Genomic DNA, 12,268 nt, shown 5'->3' on the forward strand with positions numbered 1-12,268 from the left:
ACTCCTGGGCTCAACGGATCCTCCCACCTCAGCCTCCTGAGTAGCTCAGACCACAAGCACATGCCATCACGCCTGGCTAATTTATTTTTTTTATTTTTATTTTGTAGAGATGGGGTCTCACTATGTTGCCCAGGCTGGCCTCAAACTCCTGGCCTCAAGTGATCCTCCTGCCTCAGTCTCCCAAAGTGCCAGGATTACAGGCATCAGCCACTGTCCCCAGCCAAAATATTCTTTTAAGAATATAAATCCAATTCAGTGACTTCTTTGCATAAAATCCTCTAGTAGTTTCCCAATATACCAGCAATAAAATCCACATTTCTCTTGCCCATAAGCCCTGAGGTGATGGGGTCCTGCCATTTCATCTCCCAGCCATTCCACAACTCACCAACCTCCAGCCACACAGGTGCTTCTTCCTGTTCCTCAGACATGCAAGCTACTGCCACCTCAGGACCTTGGCATGTACAAGGCTAGCCCCTTCCATGCAGAGAACCCGTATCTGGCCACCCTTACCACACGGTTCAACTACCATTCTTTGTCATTTTTTTTTACCCTGCATGATTATCTCACAACCCATAGTATCTTGTATATTTATTTGTTTAGCTGTTTATTTCCTTGTGTCTTCAATTGAATCATAGAAGGAACCCTGACTCTCTCACTGCTACAGAGTACATACCCAATGACACTTAATAAATACATAAAGGAATAAATATGTATCTCTACAATTTTCCCTAACTTTATGAGATAGATTATTCCTATTCTGAAGAGAAAAAAAAATGAGGTTCCCAGGGTTCAGTGCAAAGTTATATAGAGGTAACCGAAGGCAAAGCCAGAATTTGAACTTGAATCCATTTGACTCCAAAACCCATATTTCTAAACACCAGATTGGTATTTCTAGCAGAGTCTAGAAAATCAGTCAAGAGCAGTAATTTTCCTCCTAAGAGTCTCCAGAAATAAGTTGCCCAGGAACTTGTATTCGGCTCTTCCACCACAATTACCTCATCTCTAAAATGGATGAACAAAATGAGTTTCTTACAGACATGTTAGGAGGAATAATTTCCTTCCAGATTACAAGATGTTCTGTAAACTCTCAGAGGATGGTTTTCCAGGTACCATGCTGAGTAGTTTTAGCCAAAACCTGTTCTGTGCTCAAAGGAAACCACCACCCAGGGCTCTCAGTCAAGCTGGGTAATTGTATAAATACAGTCAAGAGTTAGGGACCACATAACAGTGCCATATATGGACTCCACTTTCTCAAAACCCTTTAAGGGGATACAGTCTCATCCTACTGGAAAATGTTAGGCAAAGGATGGAAATGGTTTATTTCTAGACGGTCCCCCACCTCTGCCCAACCTCCATCTGTATAATTCCTTGTACTAACACCTGATCCCCCTCCAGAATTGAGACAGCTCTCCTTCAAATATGTGTTCCCTGAGGATCTTGACCTGGTTTTATTTCTAGTGGGAATACATTTGCTCCATAATTGATGCAAGTTGAGGGCAAGGGACATGACATTACTTTATTTCTTCTAAATCAAATTAAATCTGGATCCCAAGGCTTCGTTTAATGGAAATTTAATTTCAATTATGTTTTTAGGGACCTACTCCCCTTCTGGGGTCAGAGGGACATCTTAGGGGCTTACATGGTACCTAGAGAATAGGAGAAAATGGCCAGGTGTGGTGGCTCATGCCTGTAATCCCAGCACTTTGGGAGGCCAAGGTAGGAGGATCACTTGAGCCAAGGAGTTCAAGACCAGCCTGGGCAACATAGTTAGACCTCATCTCTACACACACACAAAAAAAAAAATTAGCCAGTCGTGGTGGTGTGTGCCTGTAGTCCCAGTTACTTGGGAGGCTGGGGTGGAAGGATCACTTGAGCCTGGAAGGTCAGAGCTACAGTGAGCCATCATCATGCCAATGTACTCCAGCTTGGGTGACAGAGTGAGATCCTGTCTCAAAAACAAAAACAAAAAAGGCTGGGTGTGGTGGCTCACACCTGTAATCCCAACACTTTGGGAGGCTGAGCAGGGAGGATCACCTGAGGTCGGGAGTTAGAGACCAGCCTGGCCAACATGGTGAAACCCCCTCTCTACTAAAAATTTCAAAATTTGCTGGCCACAGTGGTGTGTGCCTGTAATCTCACCTACTCAGGAGGCTGAGGCAGGAGAATCGCTTGAACCCAGGAGGAAGAGGTTGCAGTGAGCCGAGATCGTGCCATTGCACTCTAGCCTGGGCGACAAGGGGAAAACTCTGTCTCAAAAAAAAAAAAAAAAGAGAGAGAGAGAATAGGAAAAAAGCACGTGGTTTAAAGTTCCCTGGGTCACTTGCATGATACGTGTCATCCAACTATTCCCCGGTACCTGCTCTTTTCCCTCCAAACCAAGTGGGACCACAGGAGTGCTTGACTGTGTCTCCCAGGGCCATGGTGTTTGATGTTAAGTCCTTCCAGCATGCACATGCTACCCTATCCCAGAGTTTGGCACATTCTCTTATACCATAGGACAGTGGACATGGGTCTCTTCCACTTCAGGGATTCCCTCTCCTACAGTCGGAGAAGCCTAGCAGCCCCTCACAATCTCCCATCATTCACACTGAGCCATTTTTATATTCTCAGTTCCTAGCATCTGCCTTCCTTACATCCTTGACTTTTATCCAGTTTCCTAAAAAAGTCTGAGTTGGGGTTGACTTCCAGGTATCTGGAAACCCAACATTTAGCCCCAGGACACAAAGTTGTAACAACTCTCTGAGGCAAGGGAGTCCAGATTCAGAGTACAAACATTTCACTGTTTTATTGGGAAGGAAGGAAGAAAAATAATTTTTTCAGGTCTTCTGCAGCAGTGAGAATAAACACACTAATGTGTCCACCAAGTGTCATGCCACATGTTCCCCATGTTCTCCTCTAATAATCTTAATAAATCTGCTGGCTCCAACAGTCCCCGCTCTGTGGGAAGCATGTAAATCATTATGTCCATCCTTGTTCTCTTCCCAAGCATGTCTTGGTATTTTCAGCTGCCCGCTCTTCATCTCTACCAGGTAACACATCAGACGCCCCAAACTCATGTCCAAAATGAAACTCATCACTTACTTCCCAGTCCCTTCTCCAAGGTTCTCTATTTATATTAATAGCCATGCATAGTGTTCAGCACATAATCAGCATGCAATAAATATTTTTTAAATTAGTGTATGAATAGAGGAATAGCCAGCTGAAGAATATAAACACCTTAGCCTAAGCGTGAAGAGCCTAGAGGAGTTGACTTTAAACTCACCTTTTTTGTTTTGTTTTGTTTTTTGTTTTTTGAGATGGAGTCTTGCTCTGTCACCCAGGCTGGAGTGCAGTGGCGCAATCTCAGCTCACTGCAAGCTCCGCCTCCCGGGTTCATGCCATTCTCCTGCCTCAGCCTCCCGAGTAGCAAACTCACCTTTTTAAAACAGCTTTATTGGGATATTATTCACACATTTAAAGAATGCAATTTGATAGGTTTTAACATATATATATATATATACACCTGTGAAACCATCACCATGATCATCATCTCCAAAAGTTCCCTCTTGCTCCTTTTAATCCTTCTCCCAGCCATCTCCCCTGCCATCTCAAATCACTCACATGCTTTCTGTCCTTATAGATGAGTTTGCATTTTCTATAACTGTATATATATGGAATCATACAATATATATGCTCTTTTCTGGTAGGGCTTCTTTTACTTCACACAATTATTTTGAGATTCTTCCATAATGTCATGCGTATCAATAGTTTATTTTTATTGCTGAATAGTGTTCCATTGTATAGATATACCACCATTTGATTTCTCATTGGCCTGTTGATGGCATTTCCAGTTTGGTGTTATTGTAAATAAAGCTGCTATGAAGATTACATACAAGTCTTTGTGTGAATGTACACTTTCATTTCTCTTAGACTGGCATTCTCTTAGACTCATTGACTGTAATGAGTAGATCATATGGTAGATATATGTTTACCTTTTTAAGAAATTGCTAAACTGTTTTCAAAGTGATTGCTATGGCTTGAATGTTTTTGCCCCTCAAAATTCATTTATTAGAAACTCATCCCCAACGCAGCATTGTTGAGAGGTGAGGCGTCTGGGCAGGTGCTCAGTTCATGAGGTCTCTGCCCTCATAGATGGATTAATGCCGCTATAGAGGGGCTTTCAGGAGTAGGTTCTCTGTCTCCTGCTCTTTTGCCATGCAAGGACACAGCAATCATCCCATTTTGCGCTTCCGCCTTCTGTCATGGAAGGATGCTGCAAGAAGGCCCTCACCAGACCCAATGCTGGCATTTTGATCTTAAGACTTTCCAGCCTCCAGAACTGTGAATTTGTGTGCTCTCTCTCTCTCTCTTCCTATTTTTATTTTTATTTTTTGAAATGGAGTCTCACTCTGTTGCCCAGGGTAGAATGTAGTGGCACCATCTCAGCTCACTACAACCTCCGCCTCCTAGGCTTAAGCAATTCTCCTTCTCAGCTTCCTGAGTAGCTGAGATTACAAGCGTGTGCCACCACATCTGGCTAATTTTTGTGTTTTTAGTAGAGGCAGGGTTTCGCCATGTTGGCCAGGCTGGTCTTGAATTCCTAGCCTCAAGTGATCCGCCCACCTTGGCCTCCCAAAGTGCTAGGATTACAGGTGTCAGATACCGCACCCAGCCTATTTATTTATTTTTTAGACGGAGTCGCTCTGTCACCCAGGTTGGAGTGCAGTGGTATGATCTTGGCTCACTGCAACCTCCGCCTCCCGGGTTCAAGCGATTCTCCTGCCTCAACCTCCCGAGTAGCTGGGGCTACAGGCATGTGCCACCACCACAGCCAGCTAATTTTTGTATTTTTAGTAGAGACGGGGTTTCACCATGTTGGCCAGGCTGGTCTTGAACTCTTTACTCAAGCAATCTGCCTGCCTTGGCCTCTCAAAGTGCTGGGATTACAGGTATGAGCCACCACACCTGGCCCTGACACTAGGTAATTTATAAAGAACAGAGGCTGGCCAAGACCAGCCTGGCCAACAAGGTGAAACCCCGTCTTTACTAAAAATATTTTAAAAATTAGCCAGGTGTGGTGGTGTGTGCCTATAGCCCCAGCTACTCAGGAAGCTGAGGCAGGAGAATCTTTTGAGCCTGGGAGGCGGAGGTTGCAGTTAACCGATATCGCACCACTGTACGCCAGCCTGGGCGACGCAGGGAAACTCCATCTTGATAAATAAATAATAAATAAATAACCTAGTGTCAGGTATTCTGTTATAGCAGCACAAAACGTACAATGACTGTGGTTAACCAATTTCACATTCCCACTAGCAGAGTATGAGAGTTTCCGTTTCTTTACATTTTCATCAACATTTAGTATAACTGGTCTTTTTAATTTTATACTAGGTGGTGCAGTATCAAAATGTGAACTTAATTTCATTTCCCTAAAGATTTATAATGATGAATATATTTTTAGGTACTTATTTGTCATCCATATATCTCTTTGGTAAAGTGTCTTTCTTTTCTTTTTTCTTCTTTTCTTCTCTTCTGTTCCCTCTTCTTTTCTTTTTTCTTTTTTGACAGGGTCTCACTCTATCGCCCAGGCTGGAGTGCAAAGGCACAATTTTGGCTCACTGCAAACTCTGCCTCCCGGGTTCAAACAATTCTTCCACCTCAGCCTCCCGAGTAGCTGGGATTACAGGCACCTGCTATCATGTCCGGCTAATTTTTGTATTTTTGTAGAGACGGACGGGGTTTTACCATGTTGGCCAGGCTGGTCTTGAACTCCTGACCTCAGGTGATCCGCCCGCCTCGGCCTCCCAAAGTGCTGGGATTACAGGCGTAAGCCACCGTGCCTGGCAAGTGTCTCTTTTCAAATTGTCCATTTTTTATTGGCCAATCTCACTTTTCAACCTTATTTTTTCCAGTATTCCTCTTTGTGTACCATTCACTCTAATCAAACTCAATGTATAAGCCCCTAAACCCACACACCTCACACTTTCCTCTATAATTTTGCTGATGCTGTTTCCTTCGCTTTAAATAACTTAATGCCTTTTTCACCTACATTTTTGCCAATTCGAATTCTATTGATCCTTCAAGTCCCAGAAGAGATGCTACATTCATTCTCAAGCCTTTCCTGAGCCCAGTTTGAAAATAATGGTTTCCTCATCCAAGCTGCCGGAAATGTCTTTTTCTTCTGCCATTTCTAACTTTCTACCTTGATTTCTACTTATTTGTTGTTGTTTTTAATAAGAAAAATAAATGTGTTTAAGTCATGTCTGCTTTATCATATGTATGCTAGAGAAATTCATTCCCCCCAGATCTTTGAGGTTTACTTTACCCAAATTCATTCATTAAACAAATATTCCCTGAGTATCTACTATGGGTCAGGCATTACTGGAGGCCCTTGGGATACATCCATGAGTAAAACAGAGACTAAAAAAGCTCTCTGCCCTGGCAGAGTTGACATTCTAGCAGAAGGAGATGGATAATAATAAAGAAATAATAGGCCAGTCTGAGTACAGTGGTATTTACAACTAACTGATCACAAAAACTAATAGATTTCTTTGTTCCTTCTCCACTCCCACTGCTTCACTTGACTAGAAAAAAAAAAAGAGAGAGAAAGAAAGAAGAAAGAAAGAAATAATAGATACAACAAATAGTAAATTACATAGTACGCTGAAAGATGAAGAGTGTTTGGCAAAAAGAAAAGGTAGGGCAGGGTGAAGGAGATTAGGGATGCTAGAGATTGTAGGGGTGGGGCAGGTGACAATTTAAATAGGGTAGTCGGGGTAGGTTTGCATGGGAAGTAACATTCAAGCAAAAGCTTGAGTGAGACGGGATCATAGCCATGAGGCTATCTGGGGCTACCTCCTCATTGTCCATACCTCATGATCTTCCTATATTCTATGGACTACAGGTCTTGAGGTGGAATTTCTATCTGATTCTGCTTGGTATCTTCCCTCTCAAATTCCCCAGCACCAATGCCTGGCCTGGCATACCGGATCAAAAGTATTTGCTGAATGAATGATAGAATAAATGAATGCATGGACAGGCTTCAAATCTGCTGGGAAAATATCCAAAAATGCGAAATAAAATGAAAGCAGGATGTAAGAAAAGAGAAGAGAAAGGTTAATACAAGAGAGAGGCTGCCAAAAGCTGAGGCTAAAAAGGAAAAGTAAAGAAAAAGCTACAGAAGCACTTCTCACAATAGAAACCTTGTCATGGACTCTGTGGAGGTTTTAGGTTCCTGATCACAAAACCAGCATCAGAAGCTGATGTGGTCTCCTGTGCTTACCACAGATTAGCGTGAGGTTCGTGAAGACGTCATACTGTCTCCAGAAATAAGCTATTCAACTGCTCAACTGAAACTACTCTCCCTGATCATGATTCAAAAAGTGTATGTTATCTGAAGTAGACTGATGAAAAGGTACATTGTTTTTTTGTTTGCTTATGCCTCTATCTTAGAAAATATTTAAGATGGCTTACTCAATGCAGGGGATGCAGGGCGGTAGATTTAAACTAAACAGGCTCGCCAAATGCTCCCCCTGACAAACCTCAGATTCTGGTATTCCCTCCCACCATTTCACTAGTGTGCCTCTACTACTGGTGATGTGTACCCATCAGGATTTATTTGCTAAAAGACCCAGATTTGATTGTAAGCTTTTCACATCGATGCAAAAAGGGAAACATTTCCAATCACACGACTCAGTATCCATAAGATAAAAGCAAATCAACTGTTGTCCTTGAAGGTCTCTATGAAGAGCTCACTGTATGTACCAGGCAGTGTACTTAAGAGAAACAGAACCAGTAGATGTACAGACATTTATAGAGATATCTTTTAAAGAACTGGCTTGCACAATTACAGGGGCTGGTGACTCCAAAGGGTACATTGGCAGGCTGGAGACCCAGGGAAGAACTGATGTTGCAGTTCAAGTCCAGAGGCCGTGTGAAGGCAAAATTTCCTCTTTTTCGGGGGAACCCCGGTCTTTTTCTCTTAGGGTCTTTGACTGATTAGGTGAGGCCCACCCACATTATGGAGGGTAGTCTGCTTTATTCAACGACTGCCAATTCAAATGTTAATCTCCTCTAGAAAATCCCTTCACAGCAACATCTAGACTGGTGTTTGACCAAATACCTGGGTATTGTGGCCTAGCCAAGTTAATACATAAAATTACACTGTCTAAAGCAGGATTTGCAAATTCAAACGCCCACAGGAGCCAGGCAGACAAAGAAACTGAGTGAAGCCAGTGTCAGACGATAGAGAACGATAAGGACTGGGGTCATCTAGAGGGTGTATGCCTCATCTAAAGGCAATGAAATTGAAAAAAATTTAAACCACTGTGTGGGAGAAGTAACATTTATCTCAGGGTAAAAAAGCCCAGGCATCAGGCCAGGCACAGTGGCTCATGCCTGTAATCCAAGCACTTTGGGAGGCAGAGGCGGGCAGATCACTTGAGGTCAGCAGTTTGAGACCAGCCTGGACAATATGGGGAAACCTCGTCTCTACTAAAATACAAAAATAAGTCGGGTGTGGTGGCACATGCGCCTGTAATCCCAACTTTCAGGAGGCTGAGGCAGGAAAATTGCTTGAACGTGGTAGGCGGAGGTTGCAGTGAGCTGAGACCACACCACTGCACTCCAGCCTGGGTGACAGAGTAAGACTCTGTCTCAGGAGAAAAAAAAAAAAAAAAAAAAGCCCAGGAATCATAATTTTGGGTAAATTAACAGATAGAGCAATGGGCATATGGGGGCTTTTTTGTTTTAGCATCTGATATAGTTTGGATCTGTGTCCCCTCTAAATCTCATGTCAAACTGTAATCCCCAGTGTTGGAGATGGAGCCTGGTGGGAGATGACTGGATCATGGGGATGGATTTCTCATGAAAGGTTTAGCACCATCCTCTTGGTGCCATCTTCACAATAGTGACTTCTCGCAAGACCTGGTCATTTGTAAGCGTGTGGCACCTCCTCCCTCTCTCTCTTGCTCCTGCTCTGGCCATGTGACATGCCTGCTCCCCCTTTGCCTTCTGCCATGACTGTACATTTCCTGAGGCCTCCCCAGAAACTGAGCAGATGCCAGCATCATGCTTCGTGTACAGCCTGCAGAACCGTGAGCCAATTAAACTTCTTTTCTTATAAATTACCTGGTCTCAGGTATTTATAGCAATGCAAGAATCACCTAATATAGGACAAAAAAAAGCCCAGGAATGGTGACTTGGGTAAAGTAAAAATTCAGCAATGGGTGTATGTCAGCTTTTCTGTTTCAGCATCCAGCAACTTAACAACCATCAACACTGCCCGATGGCACCAAGATAAAGGACAATTCAGGGAGTGCTCCAGGCTAACATCATGTTGCATAGAGAGCTCGCTAATGGCCAGGTTAAATTCAGGAACAGGTCAGACAACCAGCAATCCTCCATAAATATCACCATGCCCAACCAAATACTGGAAAGGTGTTGGGTAGCAGTATATTTGTGGTTAAACTCCTGGTCAGCACCTGGACTGTAGCTCTCCTGTATAGCCAGTTAAGTATGAAGATACGTGATTTAAGACATAGCAGGGGTAGGGCTGCTGTCTTCATGAAGAAGGATTTGGCAAAGATGGAAACCCAAGGCGTTAGATACCCAGGGACAAAGCCAACACTCCTCTGAAAAACAGTGATTTCAGGACACTTTAATACCCAGACAACTGGGCCATCAAGTTCCCATGACTGAAATACTTCTAGCCCGGAATTTTGTGAAACCTAATCAAACACACATCTTTTAAAGGGTGTACAATGTCTAGCTTCTCACCATGCAACTTCTTAGTGTGCCCTCAAAGATTAACTAGTTGCAAAACATATGCCACAAATCTAGTGACTTGCTGTATGGTATTATTAACTATAAACCAAGTCAAGGTTGGGAAACATCTACCAAAAAAACAATTAAATATTTGAACTGCAGTCATTTTTTTTCTGATAATAATTAACCAGCACAGCTGTTTACCATGTGCACTCCCAGATCATGAGACCAAAACACTCTTGCCCTTGTATGAGATGATGTGTTTTTCTAATATCTAGAAAAGACACACCCTTCTCTCCAGACCACTACCCAGACTTACAAAAGCATTTCAGATTTACCTACAGGTGTGAGCCGCTTAAAAACACAATAAACTTGTCAGAACCTTTAATAACTAACTTCCACAAAATCAAATCATTGATAAAAGTCAAATCAGTCTCATTTTGAAAAATCTCAAGATGGCAGAAGGCACCACCAGTTCCTTGAGCCTGGTCATGGTACTCCTCACAATATGAGAATCCCACAGCCCATGCCAGGCCTCAGAAACATTTCCTATTCCCTGCTTCGACTGCATAAGGGGAAGAAGAAGAAAAAGCACACCCAGCTGAGGTCTATAGGCGAACAGTTGCGGCCACGCCATGCAGCATGAATTTGAAATGCTGTGAAGGCAGCCCAGGACTGGAAGTTGGATGCTTTCTACCCTGAAACCACCTAGCAACAGTCAAAATGCAGCTTCTTAAAATCAGCCATGAGAATGAAGTGGTGGGGGCGCCTATTCCTAGTGATTTTTATTTTCCATAATAAGCAAATTCTGAGAAGGGCTGTGTGGCTGTATTCACATCACAAAGCTCCAAAGGCTATTTTAAGAGCACCCTGTTTCTGCTTAGGAGAGGAAGAGAAACTCAGCCCCTTCAGGCACCTCAGAGCTGTCCCAACTTCCCCTCCTGACTCCTCCTTTCTGAATAGTTTGGAAACAAGGCACCTTGGCCAAAGAGGGCAGCAGTGCTTGGCACAGGGGATGGGCTGATGCCGGGCAGGCCCCAGGTTTCCTGGACATCTAAGCAGCCGAAAGGAGAAGGAACCTACTAAGAGTTGGATATGGCACCAAGTCGATGTTACCATTTGAATCTACCCACCTGCCAATGACACACAATACAGAACATTATTTTTTAAGCTCAAAAATGGAAAAAGGGCAGAGTATTTCAATGATTATGGAGATGGGCAAACCAACCAGTGAATGATTCTTAAGCCTTCATGTTTGCCCTGTAAGTAAACTGAAGACGTGCAAGTCATCCTTTTGGCCCTGGGAGAGTTAATGTTAACCCACAAAGACAATGAGAAGGGGAGAGGAGACCCAGCAGATGAGAAAGATGGAGTAATTTCTGGAAGACTGAGGGTATATGGAAGAGTGACAGCTGAACTCAAGCAGAAGGAGGAAAGCTGACACTCAAACATTCCCGCAGAGGGGAGAACAGAGCAGAATGAAGTGCATTCACCCCACTGAATCCTAAGAAGGCTCAGGAATCGGAGGCATCAGATACAGAGAAAGGGGGGATGAGGTGTGGGAGTTTAATTAGACTAGTTGGGGCTCAGGAAACAATACAACGAAGTGGAGGCTTCAGAAGTAGCCCCAGAAGCAAAGTCCCTCTCTGACTTTTTCCTGCTCTCCTGTCTCTCACCCCCTCATTCTCCCTCAAGGCAAGCCATAGAAACTAGAATTCCTCTTCCCCAAAGCAGGACATAGAAACCAGAACCCCTCTCCCCGAGAGTCAGCCGTAAAACCTAGAAATACAACTCTAACCTTCCCCCCCGCACCCCTACCTTTCTGTGCAAGAAATTCTCTGATCCACCTTGTCTGATAGTAGGTCATAAGACCCTCATTCCAGGGGAGGTCTACCCCATACCTGGAGTGAAAGAATGCCACACAGAGAGGCCAGGAAGAATCTGAATGGTCAGGCCTTGCTGGGATCATTCTCTCCTTGTCCAATCACAGCTCTACACGACTGTCCATTATGCATCAAACCTAAGCATAAAAATGGATAGCTTTCTCTGTATCTTTAGGTCTTCATTCCAAAGGCTCTTGTGTCACATAAGGCTATGATTAAGTAAATTTGATATGGCTTTCTCTTGTTAACCTGTCTTTTGGTATAGGAGTGTCGGCTGTGACCTTTATGACGGGAGAAAAGGGATCGCCTTATTTCCAGCCTACAGAATCCACACTGAAAAGTTTGATCTTCATATTCTCAACCCTGGGAGCCACAGCTCGGACGAGAGCAGAGGTGAGACATCAGACTGAAAAGCAGAAGGCAAAAGCTAAACTCCGTGCACTGAATGGTAAGAGCCCGTGACCCTTACCCACCCGGCTCCCAGAATGCCAGCACCCAGGTTTATATCCCCTACACAGGAGATTAGGAGATTCTTCTCTGAGAAGGAATGGCCCCAGAGGAAAACCTCCAGAGAGATACTGATACTTGAGGAAACTGGCTCAAACATCCGACCACTCCACAGGGAAGCTCCCCAGTCCATGAGC

At 43.7% G+C, this 12,268-nt stretch overlaps 1 protein-coding gene across 11 annotated transcripts in view; it reads right to left on the reverse strand.

Moving 5' to 3' along the window:
* Window positions 1–12,268, reverse strand: part of FOXN3 (forkhead box N3) — a 459,693-nt gene that overhangs the window by 419,784 nt on the left and 27,641 nt on the right. The gene's annotated exons all lie outside the window — the stretch shown is intronic.

Source organism: Pongo abelii, chromosome 15 (assembly GCF_028885655.2).
Source record: "Pongo abelii isolate AG06213 chromosome 15, NHGRI_mPonAbe1-v2.0_pri, whole genome shotgun sequence".
NCBI lineage: Eukaryota > Metazoa > Chordata > Mammalia > Primates > Hominidae > Pongo > Pongo abelii.